The 24,498-nt window shown below is 35.6% G+C and overlaps 1 protein-coding gene across 2 annotated transcripts in view; it reads right to left on the bottom strand.

The window, feature by feature from the left end:
- The window catches only part of NT5DC1 (5'-nucleotidase domain containing 1), a 158,420-nt gene that overhangs the window by 46,132 nt on the left and 87,790 nt on the right, over nucleotides 1–24,498 (bottom strand). The gene's annotated exons all lie outside the window — the stretch shown is intronic.

Below are 24,498 nucleotides of genomic sequence, written 5' to 3'. Positions count from 1 at the left end.
TAGCCTTGATTTTGGCTTTTGGTGCCCAAAGCCTATAATATTTACTATCCAGCCCTTTAAGAAAAGGTTTGCTGAGTCCTGATATGCAGTATTTAATAACTACAGGACAGTAACATAATAAAAATACAATTAGTTATAATTAGTTATATATAACACACTATTATTAGAAAGTACCAAAAGAATAATAAAATCATCAATTTAAGAGACTTTGTTTAAAGGCTATGAAGTCTCTGAGCAGAGTGAATATTAAAAAATCATTTGTGATCAAACTAATGAAAGACAACATAAATACCTTTATGTATCTTTTAATCACAGTGGATCCCCACCATGATGTAACTACCCCTCAATTATTCTCTGGCCTGGGTTCTCTATTAGTATATTCTGAGCCAGATGATGGCTCTCTTCACTCTGCCATCTCTTTAAAACCTATCTATATGTGCCTTTGCTATTGCTTTTATGATTTTAGCACACTTTATTTTTAGTCTCTGAATAAGATGTTTTCAGGCTCACTTGGTCTGCTTATTAAAAGAGCAATTGCAGGGGTCACAGAAAGACACTACAAGTCTAGGGCTGAAAGCTACCACTGGTAATATTTTCCCTCATGAATGTCAAAGGAAGTTGAAAGATCCAAAAAATGCACATGATGACATGATGATATCATCAGAAAGAACTAAAGAGCTTGTAGCTTGAGATGAATGAATAAAGGCACTATTGCCTAAGTACAGTCTTACAAATTAACTGTGCAAGAAATAGGAATGTTTTCCTTGGTACAGAAAAATAAAGATGCCTCCAGGTAAAACCTGGGACAGGTTTTAGGGGCTAGCTTCAAAGAGATACACTGAAGGTTTCATTTCAAACGGTTTTAAAATGTATTTGTGAAGCACAAAACCATTTTGGGAGGGTTTTGTTTTCAACAGAAGTCAGTCCAGTGACATTATCCTTACTTGAAATCTTCTACCTCCTTCAGAAGAGAGAAGCTGGAAAAAATTAGGAGAACTAAAATGGGATGCCTCGGGGCAAAGCAGACTCAGAAATGTGGCAATGCTTATCCCTTTGAAAAAAGTTACAGTTGACTTCTCTAGCTCTGAGGCACAAAGAGATCAGAAAAAATAACAGGAACAAAGAAATCATAAGCTAGACATTAGGGGTCATTAACTATCAATGTCTTAAGGAAATCTGCCCCACACTGAGGACTGAAGTGCTCAATTATTAAACAAACAAAAGACCTGGAATAGAACTTTCACTGTTTCTTCTAACCTGGTTTTTCTTCTGTAGTAGGTAGCCTAACAGAATGCCAAGACAGCATTTCAGTATGTATACACTATGCTAAATTCAGCTCCCAAATCAATATAAGTAACGAAAATAATCTGTGATGGGAACCCAGTACTCATTCCACAATGATCAGTAATGAGGCTCAGAGTAAAGAAAGCCTGGAGGCAGCTCTTCATAGCCTCTGTAAGGAGTGGGCAGAGACTCAGGTAGAAATACAGTGGGAACCTGGGCATGAGGGGTTCATAGTTGAGTAATGGCTGGGTATGGCTGGGTTCCCAGAATATTCTACTCTAAGCAGGACTTTTAACCATTTCAATTCCTCTTTTTCCTTCTCTGGTCTTATTTTTGCCTCTTTCACACTGCCTCCTTCCAATCTAATTAATGCAACAAGTTTATGTATTTTGGTTATTTTTTAGAATTAACAAATGTATAATCATAATAAAATAACAATCACATATACTTTTCAAACATAAAGACAGACTTTTTAAACCAAAAATTAAGTAACTCTTTACCCGGTTAACATGAAAAAAATATAAAAAATAAGGTTATAAACTTAGTCTTTACCTATATAATATATATATATGTATCTACCATCTATCTAATTAAATATTTTAAAGGATTTTTTTTTTTGCTTTCTCTCTTTAGAATACATTATGTCCACAATAAAAAAGAAAACATTTACTTCTATAGCTATAGACTCTATTGATCTTAAAAGGAAATGTAGGTACAGAAATATTTTTTTTCCATGATTTCTTAAGATACATGATCCATTTATTGAGTGCATACCTTCAATCTTTCAGAATAAAGTGGAAGAAATCTGCTGTAGGCAGGGAATAGGCATAGTTATTAATGCAGAGATATCAGCTCCCAGAGGATCTGAATAAAACAATATTGTAATAATGAAACTATTTTCTAATAAAAATTATATTCTTTCTTTTGACCTAGGAAAAAGTTTGTTAAGAAAGCATATGACATAAGTGATTGGACTATTTATTTTTAAAAGGAAATATGTCAATATAAATCTAGAGAACTCTAAACTCTAGAATTAATAAATAAGAAGAAAACATTCAAAATCCAATTTAAATGAGACAAATATTTTGCACACAATTATTTGGCAAATGTTAGCAATAAACACTAAATGCCCTATGTGTATTCATTGAAGAAAAATGTGAGTAAAGAGAAAACTGCACTAGACTTTGACCAATTAACAGTTTATCTAAAAACTATGGCAAAGAAAATGTTTTGCCCTCCAGATAAAAAATTAATTTAAAACATCAAAAGGAACTTAATCTAAATGTCTCATGCCAGCAAATTAAATCATTATGGAGCAGGGTAGCAGGGATGGCAGAAAGAAATTCATAATTTGCAGGTGACTTCATTAAGAAACAGCTGTTGCTGCTGATGTAAGGAGAGTTGCTATTCCATTTCTACTGAAAAGCTTCAGAGGACAAAGTTCTGTACCAGAGTAGACACACAGATAAAGTATATTACACGATATGGTCTCCAGTGTTCCTGGGTGGTATGGACCCAAATCAGACAGTCTTGAGTCAAGTCTTAGTTGTGCAATCTCCTTGGGTAAGTGCTTTAGTCATTCAGACTGTTGGCTTATCTATAAAATGATCATAGTCATAACACTCACCCCATTAGGTAATTATGTGAATTATATGCAATGATATATGTGAAACATTTAGCACAATGCTTTACACATAGTAAACATTTTGTGTGAGAGCTATTTTTACTTTATCAAGTTCCTCTGGCTTGAGTAGAGGCAGTCGATTAACCACGAAATGCTATGGGACACACTGCATCACAGAATTGCCCTGCATGGGTCAAAAATTCAAGATTTCCCTTATCAAAATGCTACTCACCTTCAAAACATATTTTGAAACATATGCTACGAAAAAACCCTAGAAGTCCTACTGAGCGGGAGGCAGGGTGGTTCTACTTTTTGTTACTTCCAGGACAAAACACTGGGCCAGATGGCCCAATGGTCTATTAGATCATTCTCAGAGGACTGAGCAGAGAAACTTGGGGTAGCTACTAAAACCGTGGGGACCACAAAACCTAATCTCCTCATTGTGCAGATATGAAAATGAGGCCTAGAGAGGCAGACTTGCTTATCATCATGACGTAATGAGGAAAACAGCAGGATAGAATGAAAATCTTGGTCTCTTTGATTTTTTTTCATTACACAATCCTTACTGCCATATCTACTAATCTTATTGTTTTATCCCTTTTATTAAGACATTTTACAGCCTTGTTGTAAAGATTTAAATACAATTAGTGAAAAATTTAAAATGTACACTTTTAATACAAATTCAGAATAAAGACAGAAACTACACAAACAGTTGGTTTATTCTTAAAGAAATATGTAAAATATCTGAACAGCCTTCCCCCCCGCAATTTATTCCACACATTTAAGGAATTTCCTTTGGGAGGACTAGGTCTAGCAAGATCAGATGCTCTGTATATCTGTGTAGAGACTGTGGGGCTCCACAGGGAGAAGCTCCTGACTCAGTAAGTATCAACCTACCAGATAACACGGAAATTATCTTTCTAAGGTTAAATGTTATTTTAAAGTTATCTTGTAATAACTCAAGTAATATATGTGAACACTTACAAATTTCCAGATATATGTTCTAAATTTTGAAACATAAAAAAAAAAGTCTGAAGTCTTCTCTAAATAGTACTCTCAATTACTGGTCCCTAAACCCTGATGGGTATCATTGTTGTCATTTTAGTGTCATACCAAGCTTGTCCAACCTGGCTTATTTTGTTGTTGTTGTTCTATTTTGTTTTGTTTTAGGCTTTTAGCAGCCCGAAGACATAGTTTTTAGTTTCTGTCTGTAATGATAAGCAGAAAAGAGGGATGAGGAAGGGGCTTTACTGGCCTAACCAGAAAGAGAAACTAAGAACCCATGACTGTATTCTTTCCTTGGACACTTCTGCACTGTATACTTTGAAGATAAATTTCTAGGGACTTGCATACACACATATGTAGTTCATATTTTGGTGTGTATCTTTCCAATAAGGTGTTATGGATTTACACACATATATGTGTATTTTCTAGTACACATTTTGTGGAATTTGCTTTCTTCACCCAACAGAATGACTTCAAAATCTAGCCATGTACTTAAATCTAGCCATGTAATTATAACAAATAATTACTGAGCACCTACTACATACTATTCATTGTTTGACTTGTTGAAAACATGGACAAAATTTTTTGTCTCATACAGCTTACTTTTCTAGAAACACTTCATTCTTTTTAACCACAACATTGCAATCTAGCATATGAATACAACAGTCCTTTGGTGATTTTTTTCATTATAAATTCTGGAGTAAACAACATTGTATATGAGTCCATGTACCCATGTGAGTACTTCTTTAGGGCTTATAAATGTGAAACGGCTGGCTTACTGCATATCTGCATTTCTAATCTTAATATACACACGAGTTTGCTTTCAGAATTGTTGGGGACAATAGTTTTTAACATGGTTAGCAGCATATATATGTGTACACTTACCCCACGCTCTCATCAGGTCATACTGTCAGATTCTTAATTTTTGCTAATACACTAAGTGAAAGCGGACATCTCATCATTGTTTTACCTTGCATTTCCCTGATTACTAATTAGGTAGGGCATCTCTTTGAATCTTTCTTAGTCATTATCTCTCATCCGTTTTACATTTCCACATTCAAGGCTCAGAATGAAGTAATTACCAAAAAGCAATTTGTTGTATTCAACTGAGTAAACTAAGGACTATTTATGAAGAATTACTTTACTATAAAAATTCAACAAACACACTCTGAGAGCACTTGGCAAACTCGGTAGTATTAACTCCTGAAGTATTTCTTACCCCACCAAAAGCCTCAGGCTCACAGCAGTGCATCGCCTCCTTTCCCTTACCCAAGTGTTTCACTGCAGGACCAAATTCCAAATTATACAACCCAAAGTGAGCTGGGTCAGAGGCCACTGTCTTCAAGGGTTTTTTCCAGCAGGTCTATGGAGAGCTGGGAATAGGTATATTTGACGATCACTGTGTGTGTGTCAGGACATCTGTGGTCTAAAACTACTGGTGTTCTCTAAAAGGCAAATTATGATAATGATTATAGATATCAAGTGGAAAAAAATATTTCTGACAACATCGAGTACTGGTAGGGATATTGAGAATATAAAGTATCTGGAACTCACACCGTGCAAGTACTGTGAAAAATTATTTGGCAGTTCCTACTAAAACTGAACTCACAGATACATTCTATAATGTGGCAATTCTAATTCTAGGTGTAGATCTAAGAGTAACATGTAAATAGGCATGAAAATCACATGGAAATGATGTTCATGAGGCATTATTTGTAGCAGTCCCCAACTAAATTAACCTGTGTCTACCAAGGGTAGGATGAATAAATAAAATGTGGTGTAGTTATATTAATATACTGGCATATTGTACAGCAATGAAAACTAATGAATTACTGTGACATTCAGCACAGGGACACATTACAGGAGCACAATGTTGAGGAAGGGACACTAGACGCAGGAAAATATATACTGTATAATTATGTATATAAAATTAAAAATGAGACAAAATTAATCTGTGGTGTTAGGTGTCTCTCCAGGAAAGGGACGTTGGCTAGAAGGCAGCATGAAAAGAGCTTCTGGGGGACTGCAGGGCTCTATTAGCTAAAAATATGTTCACATTTAATAACAATGTATAGTAAAGTAATAATAAAGAACTGACATAATAGTTTCATGACCATGAAAATGAATCCAAGAAATAGAATAAAAACAAGTGTTAAATCAGAAACTCACATTAAATGCGAATTTAATACAACACTGTAAAACTGTTTAGTATAGAAAAGCAACCAGTTGGTAATTTGGTCTGTTCAAATTTGCATTAAGTGACATTTTACATTAACTTCACTATTTCCTGTATCCTACCATAAAAAGTTTTTTTTAATATCACAATCTGTGGGAAAAAATTGTGTATTAAATTAAATTAAATTAAAATTAAATTTAAAAAGCACTTGTATTAAGAAGTGAAAAACCATGTTTGGAGAAGAAAAAGTTTCTTGTGAGACAGCTCCTCCTTCCCTTTTTGCATTACTGTATTACCCCTAGTAATATTTGTTGCCTTTGTACTTTCCTCACTCCTTAAGATTTTCTAGTTAAGGAAATGTGAGATAATTAAGAACTGTCACTTTTTCTGATTCCTTCCATAGAGCTTCTGAATTTACTTGCTCAAGTTAACAACAATAATAAAAATAGCTGTCATTGTCTTAATATTTTAATGTTTATCTGCAATGCATTTATGAAATTATACACTGCAGTTCCCCCTTTCCTAGACTATAATCTCGGAACGCCATTCTTAACCTAACAAACATCATGTGACTGGATTTTCACATGACTCTGTAAATATCACTCAATCTGAACTTCAAGTGTCACTGAACTTTGTAGGCATCAAATTAATAGATTTGCATCTGTAAAAGAAAATAGCCTTTGTTTTTAGAATTAAAGACATAAACCTATTGCCAATAATAATTTTCTAAAGGTTCAAACTCTCAAAGGTGGAATCAAGAACATATGGGATCGTTGTTTCCTCATTTCCCCTAAAAAAAAGTATGGTGAACAAAACTCAGTGAATTTTATTTTTTAGTGATGAGTCTAAGAACTTACAGCTTTAGATTTAAGTGTGCCAAAACTGAGAAGGAACTTTGTTCTGCTAGTGATCTATATATTCCAACCATGCTAAGCATAAGAAAAAAAGGTACTACAGAAATGTTTTCTCGAAAAGAATAGCCAAGTGTGTGCAAGCAAGGCCCAGAGCTAAGGTAGCAGGGGAGCCTGCATCACATGGAGGATTCCTACACTGTCTAGACTGGTGCTCTAGCAGGTATGGGCCACAGGTGGCTACTTAAAGTTAAATTAAGTAAAATTTAAGTCAGTTCCTGCAACTCCCTGCCACATTCCAAGTGCTCAATAGCCACATGTGGTTAGTGGCTACCACATTGGACAGCCTGGATATAGACTATTTCATCCCTCCAGGAAGTTCTATTGGTCAGCACTCCTCCAGGTGTAAATTAACCTTAGTCCATGGTTCCTAAAATTATCAGCTGTAGGTGCATAAATCTACAAGTGTGGCATTTGGATCCAAATAATAAGCAAACATGATTTGGTCCAGAAATAGAGCATTTAAAAAAGTACAGGTAATAATTATAATCATGAAACCATGCCAAGGCTTTAGTGCAGACTAGAAGGGGAAATACTCTGCCCAGAATCAAGTGGCTTAGGCTGTACACCTGTGTTTCTTTCAGCTTCATGTCCTTGCCCATGACCTCACATATCAGAAGTGGCCATATATTACCTTCCCAACTTCATGGGTGAGATGCGATGTCAAACAAGCCTAAACAATAGTAAGCACATGTTGTTTGTGCTATTATCTTTATATTAACCAATACTTTTAATATCATCAGTAAACCTGACTCTGGCAAATGCTCACCTCACTGAAGTTCTCAGAACTGAAAAGCATTACTGAGGCAGTCCCATAAATCACTGGTCCCATTAAGGAAATTTGATTGGTCAATTTTTCTTCACCAATGGATTGCAGAACACTACTCTATATACTGGAGTGATTCTAAATTTAATTTCTATAACAAACTATGTTCAAATACATACTTTATACAGTGCTACATGCCCAGAATGAATAAACAATACTGTTCACTGAAATAAAGGTGGTTGGAATGACTTCTAATTATACAGTTAGTTATAATGGCTACAGCCAAAAAGGCAAGAGTATCATAGAGGTAACTAATTGTAGTTACCTATATTAAACTTTTCTATCTGCTTATGTGTTGTCCCTCCAAGATTTTACATGTGGTGACACATTCTGAAGGATCCTCTCATCTTACCTTCTTATTCTGTACACATCTAGTTGCAGTACCTCCTGGGCAAGTTGGTGCTTCATTCCTACTGGGCAAGTTGGTGCTGTGGGGTGCTACCATAGTACCTTCCTGCTTTTTTCCATTCCCCTTGAGAACAAAGAAACTAAACAACCTTTCAGACCTTGGTTAGAAAAAAGCACTGGTAAGTTGTAAAGGCAGCTGTATTTCTGAGTGGATGGGAGATGAAGGGAGCATATGTGGATTTCCTCATAAGAAAAAGTAAACACGATCTGCCACAGGATTTATGCCAAGAAGGTGAAGAACTGTTACATGATATCCTTCAGCTTCTTTAGTTGGAAACCTAAAACTGCTCCAAGCTAGTGGGAGAAGAGATGAAGTACGATCCATAAGGACATTAAACATCACTCAGAGAGGGAAGCTGGGGAATGACTTCACGAATAGACTTTTAAAACTAAGGGAATTATACACCAGAGCTCGACAATATCCTTCTGGATAAAATAATCATTACTTATAATAGTGTCTTACCTTTATTTAGCTATGCTTTTTAAAATAAATTTTTAATTTTAGTATAGTTTTAGATGGACAGAAAAATTACAAAGATAGTCCAGAGTTCCCATACACCTCACACTCAGTTTCCCTTTTAATATCTTTCAATATTACGGTACATTTGTTGCAACTGGTGAAGCAATACCGATACATTATTATTAACTAAAGTCCTCACTTCATTTAGATTTCCTTTATATTAGGTACATTTGTCACAACTGGTGAAGCAATACTGATACACTATTACTAACTAAAGTCCTCACTTCATTTAGATTTCCTTAATTTTTACCTAATGTCCCTTTTCTATGCTAGGATCCCATCCAGGATACCATATTATGTTTACTGGTTATGTCTCCTTAGGTTACTCGTGACTGTGACATAGTTTCAGACCTCCCCTGTTTTTGGTAACTTTGACAGTTTTATGGAGTACTAGTTAGATATTTTGTAGAATGTCCTTCAATTGGGATTTGTCCGACTTTTTCTTCATTAGACTAGGTTATGTGTTGTTGGGTGGAAGACCATGGAGATAAAGTGCCATTCTCATGTTATATTAAGGGTATATCCTATCAAGGGTCACTGTTGATGTTGATCTGGAGGATTTGGCCGGGACAGTATTTGTCAGGCTGCCCCACTGCAAAGTTACTCTTTCCCCCCTCTTTCCATACTGTACTCTTTGTAAGAAGTACAATGCACAGGCTATCCTTAAGGAGTAAAAATTCATGCTCTGCCTTCTTGAAGGTAAAATGTGCACATAAATTATTTGGGAATCTTTTGAGTGGTAGATTAGTCTCTTCTCCCCATTAATTTACTTGTTAATCACTTATTTATAGCAGACTCATTGATGGTTATTTTATACTCTGGGTTATAATCCCATACTACTTTATTTATTTTGTTCTCAAATTGTTCCAGCATTAGCCATTGGGAGCTCTATCCTTTAATTCCTGTGTCCCTTTTACATATCCCCATCATTATAATTTTTTAAAAGCATTTATTTACTTTCTAGCACTACAAGATGCTCTAGGTCATCTTGTATATTTCCTGCCCCAGGCCTAAAGTCAGAGATTTCTCCAAGGAGCCCTGGCTTCTAATACTAAAGAATGGTGTTAGAAACCAAGATCTGAGTGCTAGGTGACTGCTCTGTTTTTTAAAGATGCTTTTGTACATACATATTTCTCTTTCCACAACCTTGATGACAGATAGATAAACTAAGGTTTAGAGTAGTTAAAGGATCTGCTCAGTGCCAAGGCTAATAATAGCAGTGCTGGAATAAAACTCAGTCTTCTCACGATAGTTCCCTGTCCTTTGACTATCTAATGTCTTCTGGATTAAGAACACAGCAGCAAAGACCAGATTAACAACCTATAAGAAAAAGAAAAAGTCACTTCCAGAAGATAGTCCTTTCAGGAGGGAAAATTTAATAGGAGTAACTGACAAACTCTCTTGTCTATCTAGAAGAAACAACTGGAGAGTCTGTCTTTCATGGAAAGATATTTTTATATATTATGGCTGTTGACTGTGGGTGATTTAGCTCCCCTCACCCCCAGGGACATTTGGCAATGCCTGGAGAGATTTCTGGTGGATGGAGGGTGCTGCTACAGAACAGCTCCTCCAACAAAGAATTACCCAGTTCAAGATGACAACAGTGCTAAGGTAGCTAAAGGAGTAAATACTACAAGATTCTTAATCTAATTTACACTGTTCACATTCTCACTGAATTACTTTTCTATTGGTGGCTATGAGGGATCACCATGGAAGACTCTGTCTCATTCTGTGACCTCATGAGTTAGCCTATCAGAAGAAAAAGTCCCCGCTTTGGTTAAGAAACATGGCTCTCAAATCAGATAAGAGACTCTTGCGGTACTTTTAAAATATATATATATTGTTTAGAGACAGGATATTCCCCTGTTGCCCAGGCTGGAGTGCAGTGGCGTGATCGTAACTCATAGGTAACTTAGAACTCCTGGGCTCAAGCAATCCTGCCTCAGCCTCCCAAGTAGGTAGGACTGCAGGTGTACACCACCAGATCTGGCTAATTTTTAATTTTTTTTCCTAGGGATGAGGTCTCATTATGTTGTCCTGGCTGGTCTTGAACTCGTGGCCTCAAGTGATCCTTCTGCCTCAGCCTCCCAGACTGCTGGGATTATAAGCATGAGTCACTATACCCAGCCACCTGTAGTGCTTATGTATGGGACAAATAGAAGAAGGCATGCTCTTTAAACAAGCTGCTTGAGTCAAGCAGGGCATGAGCACAGTTACATATAATGGTCCTGAAAAGGAAAGACCTATTTCCATATAAGCCATCATTTATTGGCCACATTGACTGCTTCCTGTTTCAGGAACAAGTTGTGTGGAAGTTAGGTGGCTTTGAATGAATGGATGAACTTTACCAAGTAGATGGCTGTTACCCAGAAACTGTCATTCACTACTCAGGGACCTCAATTTGGAGAGCAAGTGAGTGACTGAATCCCTGTTTGTTGATGTGGTGACCACCCAGCACTTTGACAGGAGAAAGAACCCTTTTATTTACCAGGATCTCTCTTGGAAGATTTAGAAAAAGCTTGCTCACTCTTGGCACTAACAAGTTGATGAAGGACATTTTTCTGAGTAAAGCTAGGTGCCCTGGGGCCATCAATTGCCACTGCCCTCTATGACAAAATTCAGAGAGCTTTGGCGGCAGCACTATCTGGGGTGAAGCTATTTGTGGAGCTCCTAATGAAGTAGATATGTGCATATAAAGTAGTCAATGCACTGCCAAATCTGGTACATGTAAACTGCTTCTCAATGGCAGCAAAAATAAAGAAGAAATGTTTACCTAGTGCTTTCAATCCATCAGTCTTTGTGCTAAGTTCTTTATACATTATCTCACTGAATCTGCGTAACATCCTATAAGATAAATACCATTATCAGGTTTATTTTCATATGTGGAACTTAAAAGTAATTGTGTCAATTGGCCAATGCTAAACAATCAAAAAGTAGAGCTGGTATTTGAATCTGTAACAGACTAACTCTGACACTTGGGTGCCTTCATTACTGTATTATACTGTCTTCTATCTGTACTGCAGCAACTTAAATGATTATTATTAACCACTGTACCTGGTTGTTTCTTCTTAAAACTTGGGTGGCAGAGGTAGAAGGTAGTGAAGGTCAAGAATGTTGAGTGATCCTTTCCAGTATCTTCCAATGATTCAATTCTGTTTAGCATTTTAAATCAGACAAGATGATAATCAGAGACCTAGCAGAGAATCAAGGACTTTTTATGGATTTTGTAAAAAGTTCAGTTATAAGTCTCAGTTGGCCCCCAATAAGGGAATGGTGTCTACAAACTATGGGTGGTATGTGGTTCAGGACAAAGCTGACATCAACATCATTAAACAGGCAAAGCAGATCCGTGGCCAGATGCCCATGAAGACTTATGCCTCTTCAGACCCTAGGTAGACAGCAGAAGACAGCAGAGGTGAGGAGGGCAGTTGGCCCACTACAAATGGAGAAAGGAGGTGGGGGTGGACAGGAGATCCTGCTTCCCATGACCCTCTGGCTCTGAGGCTATGGCTCTGATGGACACACACAGCTGTAGAAGAGTGAGGAGCCCCCAGACACTAGTTCTGCCAGAAATGAAAGGAAAAAGAGCTGGTCAGATGCAACTAGATAGAACTCTGGAGAAAACATGGGTACTTCATTTGAGGATATCTTCAATACCAGAGTAGAAGAGGAGTGGAAAAGGAAGTATCTCCTTTCCCTGTCTAATGAAGAATGGTGCCTGGCTCATGGTAAGCACTATGCGAGTGTTAAAAACAGCATACACAAGGCCGCATAAGTAGAAGAGGAAAAGGTGGAGTGAGCCAGCACTGCCAATACTGCAGAGTTAAGAAGCAGCAAACACGACCCAGAAAAAGTCAGCAATGCTGGTGAAATGCTCATAAAGTGTCACAGCAGACAGAAGGAAACACTATTTTGTTTGGTGTAATGAAGCTACTCCTCCTATTCCCTTGACCTCAACTTTCTATGTACTATATATAATCTGACAAAATAACATCCAAATAGTTTGAGTATTTTTCGAATTGATATAATTTCTTTGTGCTATTAAAAACCAAATGGAAAAGAGAAAACTTTTTTTTCCCTAGATCAAACTAATCACTAATAATGGGTTGATTCATAGTTTGGGGAAAAATTTAGAAAAGATTTAAATGCTATTATGTAAACTGGCTTAAATTTTGATTAACCGAACTCTTTCCCATTGCATATATTTTGTTGTTGTTGTTAGAGTGACACAAAAATTCAAAAACATTTAAGGATTTACATGTACTTTTAGGAAATAACAAATGCGATATGGAAAATATAAATAATCTATTAGTTAAAAAATGGAATTCCTGAAAGTCATTGCTGGGTGATTTGAGGTTGAAGCCATCAAGGAAGTTAGATGCTTATGGAGTATATGATTAATAAGGAAAGGACGACTGTCCTTTTGAAATACAATCTCACTCTTGTAGATAGCATGATGTCAGGAAATAACAGAATGTCAGGGATAACAGAATGCCAAGTTTTAGCCCCTTAACATCCTGACAACACCCACCAATAAGTGTTACAGTAGGTACTCAAACAAACACTAGACAGATGGGTGGAAGAATGAATGAATAACTGACCAAAATGTTCATTATCAAATATGGTTAGAGGCAGGAATGTCTCTCCATCTCCACCTTCCCCCTTCCAACCTGTGGCTTAAAACAGCTTTTTGGTCTCTTCTAAAGTTAATGCTAGAAAATAGCATCTCTTTGGCCTTCAATCCCCACCCACAATCTCACCATCAAATTTGCTTAATTGCTACTAGTTGCTATTGTTGATCTAAATCTGCCTATACTTCAATCTTAATCAGTGAATATATTTAGCTAACTAATAAGAGAATCTACCATATTCTAAAGATATGCACCTTTTCCAACCAAAAATTTAAAAGCTGTTCTGACAGCCAGTCATCTTTCTAACTCCTGATTATGCACATTTGAGGGAGGGAGCAGAGAAATGATATGCAAGTAATCGTTTCAAATACAATCATATATAAAGCAGAATATATGCATTATCATTGGAATCCCTGTATTGAACTATTCTTAAAAATGAATATTTTAGTAATGATGTGGTCACAATTTTGCCATGACCAAACTAATCTGGTAAACTACTATGACCTCTTGAATAAAAACATGTTAATTTAAATAAAAAAGTTAAGGTAAACTTAATAGAGCAATACAGAAAACAGGGTTTCCAAAAAATTTCCAGTGTTCGAGTCAATTAATATTCTCCTCTGCATAATTTTAATAGTGAAATCGTGATATAAAGTATTGGTATAATGCAAGTTATTTTCTAAGCAGTAGATACATTGTTTCTCTTACCATCATATGCCTATAACTTCAGTATGTTTTATTTTATAGAAATTAACCAGATTGACATTTCAGTGAACAAGAGAACTAAGAATGAGATGACATAAAATATAATGTGACACAGGCTGATCCTAGACTGGCAAGCAAAAACAATTCATGCTACCTAGAAGTCAAAGCAGAATATAGAGACAGCGGCAGAGTATGGATGGCAGGAAGGTGAGGTAACTTTAGGTTTGAATAATCACTGTATATCTTCCAGATTTGGAGATGGCAGCAAATATGCCACAGTATCCATCTATGACTTTTGGTTATCAGTAGTTAGAAAACCATGCTTGTATCAACCTAATAATGTAAACCATAAAAATATTACAACAGTATAGAGTGTCTTATAATGGAAAAGAATAGGTTCCAGCCCCATACCTGCCCCACTTCAGCACTGCTTCCCAAAGCCACTACCTTTAGTCATTTGTTTCTAACTCTTCTGATAATCTACATTCAAAACTCTAAATAATATAATTATACTTGTAGTTCTTAGTTCAAAAGCCATAAACAACATCTACTGACCTCCCATTAAGAAATAAGGACTTAATTCACATTATCCTTTATTATTCTTACCCCCTCCTCCCAGTTGTTATAGTTTTATTCTTTTACTGGCCACTGCTAACTTTAAACAATATACTTCAGGTTCTAGCTGTTGTTCGATCAATTTTTAACTCCACACAACATAAAATAGGCTATCAGTGATTCTCCCCTTCCCACCAATTCTCCAATCCCCTTCTATATCTTAGCCTCTGACTGCCATTTGTACCCCAAATTGTCAACTACTCTTTCTATGCTTTGTCTCTAAGTTGTTCCTAAAAATTAAAGGTAAATAATCTGTTTACATTGTTATGAATATAAATAGAATATAAATATCATTTGTTGTGAAAACAAGTAATGTGCTAGAATTACATTTCTATTTTTAGAGTTCCATTTTTATAAGCTCCGTCATTTGAAAGAACATGTTACTAGAATAAAGGTCAAATAGATTTCCTTTTCTTAATTTTCATAATTGCTCAAAATCATGTCATATTTTTTGTGCATTCTGATTGGATCATGACCTCATTCTACAATTTCTTACTTTACCTGGAGTTCCTAATTGCTTTTACTTTATTTATTGCTGACCAAATATTCTTTTTTTTTTTTTTTTTTTTTGAGACAGGGTTTCACTCTGTTGCCCAGGCTGGAGTACAGTGCAGTGATCATGGATCCTGGGCTTAGGTGGTCCTCCCACCTTAGCCAACCTAGTAGCTGGGACCACAGATACATGCTACCACATCTGACTAATTTCTGTATTTTTTGTATTTTTTGCCATGCTGCTCAGGCTGCTTTTGAATAACTGGGCTCAACTGATCTGCCTGTTTCGGTCTCCCAAAGTGCTGGGATTATAGGCATGAGCCATTGTGCCTGGCCCAACTCTTCTTCTTTTTTTTTTAACAGTATAATTATATGTTTAAGTCCAACAATAAAGATGAAAGATTCAAGGTTTATTACAGCAGAGTTAAAATTAAAGCAAACTTTGAAAATACTCTTGATTTAAATGCTTACACAAAGATAACCATTTGCTCATGTGGTCCCTTAGCACAGAGACGAGATATATTATCTTTATATTAGTGACTTTCAGTTTATGAAACACTGCTTGCATATATTATTTTATTTTCTCAATCCATAAAGTAGGAAATATCTTCTCCATTTCACAAAGTATCTTAAAGTTAGAGAAACAGAGAGATTTAGCCAAGATCACACAGCAAGTAAGTTGCAAGTTCCAGATTTGAAATCAAATTTTTTAAAAAGTCAGTGTTCTTTGCTTTCACCACAGCTGTTTAACACATGGGCTCTTCCTGCCTTTTGTTTAAAAGTAAAACATCATAATTTTTTATTTATAGGTTTTGTTATCACAACACTCCTAGAAGGAAAGCACAATACCTCTACTTCTTACTTATTACTGGATATTATGGGTCAAGATTTTAAAAAATAAACAGTTGAAAAACTGGCAGAACTAAGAGTAAAACACAAATAAATTAAAACGCCATTACACAAACAGTTGCTAATAACAAACTGAATAGTCAAGAAAGGCCAAAGGTTTATAAGCATATTCTCAGGTAATAAATGAGAGTCTGTAAGGCACGGAGCTATTCTGTACAGCTTTAGTAACGTTGCATTCATATAAAAAGGAAAAGTGATCCCAACAATACTCTGAGAAACTGAGGATATCTCACACAAATAGCTTCTTAGCAACAATCCTTGCTTTTGACTTTAAGGTCAAGGCCAACCAGAGACCACTCAGGACAACTGGGGTCTGTTGAAGACGCAATGTGAAGAAGCAGGGGAAGTTGAGCCTAGAAAAGACACACCTTCCAATAGTAGGAGGCCAAAGAAGCAGGTTTCAGCTTAATACCAGGAGGAATTCCTAATAGAGGAAATAGAGGAAATGTTCACACAGAAATGAAGACAAAATATTAGTATTCAGACCAGGTAGATTCTGGTTAGTTGTAGTTTTACACTCTCTATACAGGTGTAAGGCAAAACCTCAAAATTCAGTTACAAAGTTTTGAACTTCATATTGACTTTTTATAATATACAAGTAAACATTCCTTAATGTACTTTAAGATTTGATTTTTGACTTTATAGCAAAAGAAAATAGGAAGTTTTGCTTTTTAAAAACAATATCTACTTAACAGAAACATAGAATCCAATTTGAGCAACATGAAATGTCCATTTCAAGTCTTTCATCTGTATATAGTTAAACCCTAGTACTAATTTTCTCTTTTTAAAATAATGGAGGGAATTGTGTATAACCCTTTAAAGTAGAAATGACATCTTAAAAGAACATTCGAGTATACCCAAAATGGAAATAATGCCTTTTCATCAGTAATATTATCTGCTGATATTAATTGAGACCTCCTCACTATGTATTAGGCACTGTGCTTAACATAACACATGTATTATCTCACTCATAATACAACTTATTCCAATTTTAAGAGCAAACAGAGACTTATAAAGGTTAATTAACTTGCCAAAATCACACAGTTAAGTCTGATCTCACATCATTTCTTAAACATCACACAAACTACCACTCTCTCTAACCACCTAAGTCCACACAACAAATTCTTACCATGATATTAATGATTACCAATTTTCACTTAAGTAATGGGCTAACCGGAGATTAACTGGATGAGTTTCATAAGCCTGCATCCTCATCCTCACGTTTGCTCATAAATTCTACCTCATCTTTGTTCCATCCAAAAACACATGGCAATCAATGTAGCTTTCAGGAAGCAGCAAAACTGATTTGATTTATCACTGATAATGCCTCCTGTTCCCTTGTTGGTGGGGACATTAATGAGCAATGAGAACCAGGCAGCCTTAAGGTTTGGGGAATACAAACATATAAATACTGCACATCAATATAAACACTTTAAGGACTGAGGTATTTGGAGAAACACCTCATTAGATAGTAATCCTAGAAACTTATATAAACTACATTATTACACAGAAATGTTAGACAATGTTATTGACTCTTTTTAGCAATGGATTTTCTTTACAGTTAGTTTAGACAGACTGTATTTTCCTATTACACTACATTTCATATAAAATTGGTGGTATCACGTACCTTGAGGAGAAAAAGTGTGGCTATTTTAAGGTATAATTTATTACATAAAAAACTATTTTGAGTTAGACAGTGATGGTTGAAGGCTATTTCATCTATCAGTAAATATTTATGAAGCACTTACTAAGTAGAAACCCCTTACACTGTAAAACATTTTTCCCTCCTCTTCTTTCCCTTGAATCTCCTCTGCTTCCCCTTCCAGAGAGAAAAGGGGGTCATCACACAGTAAGTACAGTAGGGTTTCTTTTGTTTGTTTGTTTACTATGGTTAATATTTTTTTAAAGACCTCAGACGCTCTTCCTTGTTTTGCATCTTGAAGCAACTTGTCCTTGGAGTTTGGGTCAGAGGTACAAATTCTTGCTAAACTACAAAGGAAGGGTAGGAGTTGTTTATTTCTCTTTCTTTATTTAGGATATCAACTTCCAGAGCTGAATAAGGTTACATGAGGAGAATCCTACACTACATTAAAAAAATGGTTTTCACAGATATTTGCATTTAACTCAGGAGTTCAGAGACTCAGGTGTTGGCTGTAGTTCTAACACTAACTCATTATGCAACTTTGGGGAAGTCACTTGAGGCCTCTGAGCCTCAGTTTCTTCATTTAAAATAAAGAGCTGGAGTTAATTTCTCAAGTCTTTTCCAGTTCTGGAATACCAGGATTTCCTTGTATTCATCTTTATAAACAGGGGTAACTACTACTGAGAGCCATGTAGAAGCACCACACAGAACCCATCCCAATGAAACCGAGAACTTGTCTCTGGCACCTTCTTGGATTACTGAAATCCAGCAGACCTGTCACTTGCCCCTCAGCAGAACGATTCTTTCCAGACGTTTTACATACCACATGACTCTCACAGTTCAGTTGTCAAGAATCCAGAGACCACTACATTTTTGGCAGCTTTGCAGGTCTGAAGTCTTTCCTGTTTGATTTTATTGACGATCCAATAAAGCAGAGTTGTGTAAAAGTAGAGGCTTTCTGCATGGGGTGTTTACCCCCACGACCACTGTCATCTTTTTCCCTCTCAATTTAATTTTAGCTGTGTAAAAAAGGGCAACTAATGTGATGGGGGGTGGGAACATGCTTGTTTTGTTTTCTTCAGATACCACTGCTGCTAACTTCTGTAACCTATCTACTGTCTTCCTCACCTCTCATCCCTCATCCAAGTAACTATCCACATTTACCCTCTGTTTCTAAGTCTACTAACAACACAACTTATTTTGCTCTTTCAAAATAAGAAATACAAACAATTACTTCCTTTTATCATATGGTAACAATCTTATTTTTTAAGGAAAAAGACAATATTCATATATAGATAAAAGAAAAATACATAGATAATTTAAAAAATACTATGTATTTTGGCTCAGGGAGTGCTGACTTTCTAAGGTTGAGAACTTTGATGAGAAGAGGAGAAAATGAACATATGTTGACCAGCCACTATGTAACAGGTATCATACAGATATCACATCTTAAGTAATATCCACTATAAGCTCTGTGATAGATACTGCTATTCCCATGAAGCTGAAAAAAGTATTGACAGTGATTCAGAGAGATGAAATAATCTGCCCACATTTAAACTGAGCCAGTGTACTTTCCATTATATCATTATTGTGCCACTACCTGCAAAACAGTAAAAGGACAACAAACATTTCACTTCTTTATTGAAATCAGTTAAAAATCTTAAAAGGCAAAAACATACATATAGCATGGTATACAATAAGAGAATTATGTGCTTCCCCTGAAGTGATGGTATTAAGCATTTAGCTGTAACTAGGTAACTGCTGTCTACCATTACTTCATTCTTTTCTAGTTTCTATGTATGAATGGATTTTTGTATCCATCTTCCATTAAGGATGCAGTTCTATTAAAATCATTTTTTTTCATCCTCAGAACATTTCACCATGGCCAACTATAAATATTTACTCTCATTTGACAGGCAAGGGCCTTTTTAAAATAGAAAAACAGTCTGCATAACTGGTTTAAACTTGTGAACTTTATTTCATACAAAAGAACTATAGAGAGCCAATAGTCTCAAGCACAACTCAATGTCATCCAATACTTGTTCATTTGTATGTTCATGTGTGTCATCTCCTCCTAAATATAAAAAGGTTCTAAATTGCTTGCAAAATAGTTAGAAATGAGAAAGAGGTATATAAAGCGTAAGTATCCCAAGCCAAAGAAAATCAGAATAAAATGTCAAGACTAGGAAGACAAAAAATAAATGTAAACATACTGCAATACTGGAACTATATGTAAGTCTCAAATTGGGTTGTGAGCTTACTAGCACTCAAATTGAGGGGAAAAATATACACAGGCACAATCAATTATACAATTCTAAAGGTTTACAAGAGAAAAAAGTACCAGTTAATAAATAGAAGTAAAACTTTTATGAGAATTTGTACCTAAATTTCTCAAGAGTGGTCAACTAAAAAAAAGAACAAATTCAAGTAGGAAAGGTATTACTACTAAACATCTAATTTCAACATGATTAAAATAATTATTAAAAAATAACTGTAATGAGAAAACTGATAAAAACTTTTCTATAACTGTGAATATACAAGGACACAACTTCTAGAATTTATAAAATCTGTTTTAAATACAGTGAAGTTCTAATGTGGGGCCAATGTTAATGTTTTATTTATCCATTCCAATTATAAACTTAGACTCCATTCTGCAAAATGGTAGTGAAGCTTAATTATAAATAAATAGAACAAAGTAAAAAAACAGAGTATCAGGTATGAAATAGGTCTTCTCTCCTTAAATCAGAAGTTACACATAATCTTAAAAATTATAAAACATATACACACATAGAAAAGACAAAAAACATAAATCTGTACTTTAGTTGAAACATTATAAACATTCATGTAATTGTTAAACGGGTAAAAAAAAAAAAAAAGTAGAAAATTTCCAGGATACCAGAATTTTGGTTGGACTTAACAAAAATACAACCAAGGACCCTCACAGAGTCCACTTCACTCTCTTGCTACCTTTCCTGGAGCAGGTGCTGGTAGCCACAGCTAAGAGACCTGAAGACAGATCACATCACAGGACTCTATGCAGACACTTCCCAGTACCAGATCGAAGCCCAGTAGTGCTGCTGGCTGGCTAGATTTAGAAGAGAAATGGCATCACTGCAGTTTGACTCTCAGGGAGCCGTTTCTAGGGGAAAGGGGAGAGCACCACATCCAGGGAGCACAAAAGAATCTGAACAGTAGCCCTTGAGTCCCAGATCTACCATCTGACATAGTCTACCCAAATGAGAAGGAACCAGAAAAACAATTCTGGTAATATGATAAACATGGTTCTTTAACACCCCCAAAAGATCACACTAGTTCACCAGCAATGGATCCAAACTAAGACTAAATCTCTGAATTGCCAGAAAAAGAATTTAGAAGGTCGGCTATTAAGTCAATCAAGGAGGCACCAGAGAAAGGTGAAGTCCAACTTAAAGAAATAAAAAAAAATTATACAGGATATGAATGAAAAAATCTCCAGTGAAATACTTGGCATAAATAAAAAAAGCAATCACAACTTCTGGAAATCAAGGACACACACAGAGAAATGCAAAATGCACTGGAAACTCTCAGCAATAAAACTGAACAAGCAGAAGAAAACTTCAGAGCTCAAAGACAAGGCTTTCAAATTAACCCAATCCAACAAAGACAAAGAAAAAAAGAATTTTAAAAAATGAACAAAGCTTCCAGAATGTTTGGGATTATGTTAAATGACCAAACTTAAGAACAACTGGTATTCCTGAGGAAGAAGAGAAATCTAAAAGTCTGGAAAACTTGTTTGAGGAAATAATCAAGGACAGCTTCCCAGCCTTGCTAGAGATCTAGGCATTCAAATACAAGAAGCTCAAAGAACACCTGGGAAATTCTCTGCAAAAAGATCATTGCCTAGGCACACAGTCTTCAGGTTATCCAAAGTCAAGATGAAAAAAAAAAAAAAAAAAAAAAACTTAAGAGCCATGAGACAAAAGCATCAGGTAACTTATAAAGGAAAACCTATCAGATTAACAGTAGATTTCTCAGCAGAAACCCTACTAGCTAGACAGCAGTGGGGTCCTACCTTTGTTCTCCTTAAACAAAATAATTATCATATAAGAATTTTGTATCCAGTGCAGCTAAGCTTCATAAATGAAGGGAAGACACAGTCTTTTTTAGACAAACAAATGCGGAGAGAATTTGCCATTACCAAGCCAGAACTACAAAACTACAAGAACTACTAAAAGTAGCTCTAAATCTTGAAACAAATCCTTGAAATACACTAAAATAGAACCTCCTTAAAGCATAAATCTCACAGGACCTATAAAACAACAATACATTGAAAAAAAAATCCAAGGTTTTCAGGAAACAACTTGCAGGACCAATAGAATAGAACATTACATCTCAATACTATTGTTGAATGTAAATGGCCTAAATGCTTCACTTAAAAGATACAGAATGACAGAATGGCTAAGAATTCATCAACCAAGTATCTGTTGTCTTCCAGAGACTCACCTGACACACAAAAACTCTCATAAACTAAAGGTAAAGGGGTAGAAAAAAATATTCCACGCAAATGGAAACCAAAAGCAAGCAGACGTAGCTATTCTTACATAAGACAAAAGAAATTTTAAAGCAACGACAGTTAGAAAAGACAGTGGGACATTATATAAGGATAAAAGGACTAGTCCAACAGAAAAAACATCACAATCTTAAATATACATGCACCCAACAGTAGAGCTCCCAAATTTATAAAACAGTTACTACTAGACTTAAGAAAAATGAGATCAACAGCAACACAGTAATAGTGGGGGACTTCAATACTCCACTGACGGTACTAGACAGGCCATCAAGACAGAAAGACAACAAAGAAACAATGGACTTAAACTATACCCTAGAACAAATGGACTTAATATTTTTCATATTTTCAGAACATTCTACCCAACAACTGCAGAATAGACATTCTTTTCATCAGCACATGGAACATTCTCCAAGACAGACCATATGATAGGCCACAAAACAAGTCTTAACAAATTTAAGAAAATTGAAATTATATCAAGTACTCTCTTAGACCACCGTGGAATAACATTGGAAATCAACTCCAAAAGGAAGCCTCAAAACCACGCAAATACATGGGAATTAAATAACTTGCTCCTGAATGATCTTTGGGTCAACAATGAACTCAAGATGGAAATTCAAAAATTCTTTGAACTGAATGATAATAGTGACACAACCTATCAAAACCCACAGAATACAGCAAAGGCAGTGCTAAGAGGGAAGTTCACAGCATCAAAAAGTCCGAAAGACAAACAGACAGTCTAAGGTCACACTCAAGGAGCTACAGAAATAAGAACAAACCAAACCTAAACCCAGCAGAAGAAAAGAAATAATCAAGATCAGAGCAGAGCTAAAAATTGTAACAAAAAAATTACAAAACATAATATAACAAAAAGCTGTTTTTTTGAAAAGATAAATTAGATTGATAGACCATCAGTGAGAATAACCAAGAAAAGAAGAGAGAAGAACCAAATAAGCTCCATTAGAAGTGGAACAGAAGATATTACAACTGATACCACATAAATACAAAAGATCATCCAAGGCTACCATGAACACCTCTATGTGCATAAACTAGAAAATCTAGAGGAGATGGATAAATTCCTGGAAATATACAACCCTCCTAGTTTAAACCAGGAAGAAACAGAAACTCTGAACAGACCAATAACAAGCAGTGAGACTGAAATGGTAATTAAAAAGTTACCAAGAAAAAAAGGCCAGTATCAGATGGATTCATAGCTGAATGCTATCAGACATTCAAAGAATTGGTACCAATCCTATTGATACTATTTCAAAAGATGGAATCTTCTCTAAATCATTCTATGAAGCCAGTATCACCCTAATACCAAAACTGGGAAAGGACATAACAAATAAAGAAAACTACAGACTAATATCTCTGATGAACATAAATGCAAAATTCTCGACAAAATATTAGCTAACTGAATTCAACAGCATGTCGAAAAGATAATCCACCATGATCAAGTGGGTTTCACATGAGGGATGCAGGGACAGTTTAACATATGCAAGTCAATAAACGCGATACACCACAAAAACAGAATTAAAAACAAAAATCACACGATCATCTCAATAGATGCAGAAAAGGCAGCTGACGAGATCCAGCATCTCTTTATGATTAAAGCCCTCAGCAAAAATAGCATAGAAGGGACATACCTTAAAGTAATAAAAACCATCTATGACAAACCCACAGTCAACATTACACTGAACAGGGAAAAGTTGAAAAAAATCTTCCTGAGAACTGAAAAAAGACAAAGATGCCCGCTTTCACCACTTCTATTCAATATAATACTGGAAGTCCTAGCCAGAGCAATCAGATAAGAGAAAGAATAAAGGGTATCCAAATCGGCAAAGAGGAAGTCAAATTGTTGCTTCTGTTGATGACATGATCATATACCTAGAAAACCCTAAAGGCTCCTCAAAAAAGCTCCTAGAACTGGTAAATTAATTCAGCAAAGTTTCAGGATACAAAATTAATGTACAAAAATGAGTAGCCCTGCTATGTACTAACAGTGACCAAGATGAGAATAAATCAAGAACTCAACCCCTTTTACTGCAAAAAATAATAATAAAATAAAATAAAATAAAATACTTCGGAGTATATTTAACCAAGGAGGTGAAAGACCTCTACAAGAAAAATTACAAAACATTGCTGAAGGAAATCACAGATGACACAAACAGAAACACATCCCATGCTCCCTATAACATGGGGTA

The sequence above is a fragment of the Rhinopithecus roxellana genome, chromosome 4 (assembly GCF_007565055.1).
Source record: "Rhinopithecus roxellana isolate Shanxi Qingling chromosome 4, ASM756505v1, whole genome shotgun sequence".
Taxonomy (NCBI): domain Eukaryota; kingdom Metazoa; phylum Chordata; class Mammalia; order Primates; family Cercopithecidae; genus Rhinopithecus; species Rhinopithecus roxellana.
Note: the sequence above shows the minus strand (reverse complement) of the source record. Positions and strands in the feature narration are given on the sequence as shown.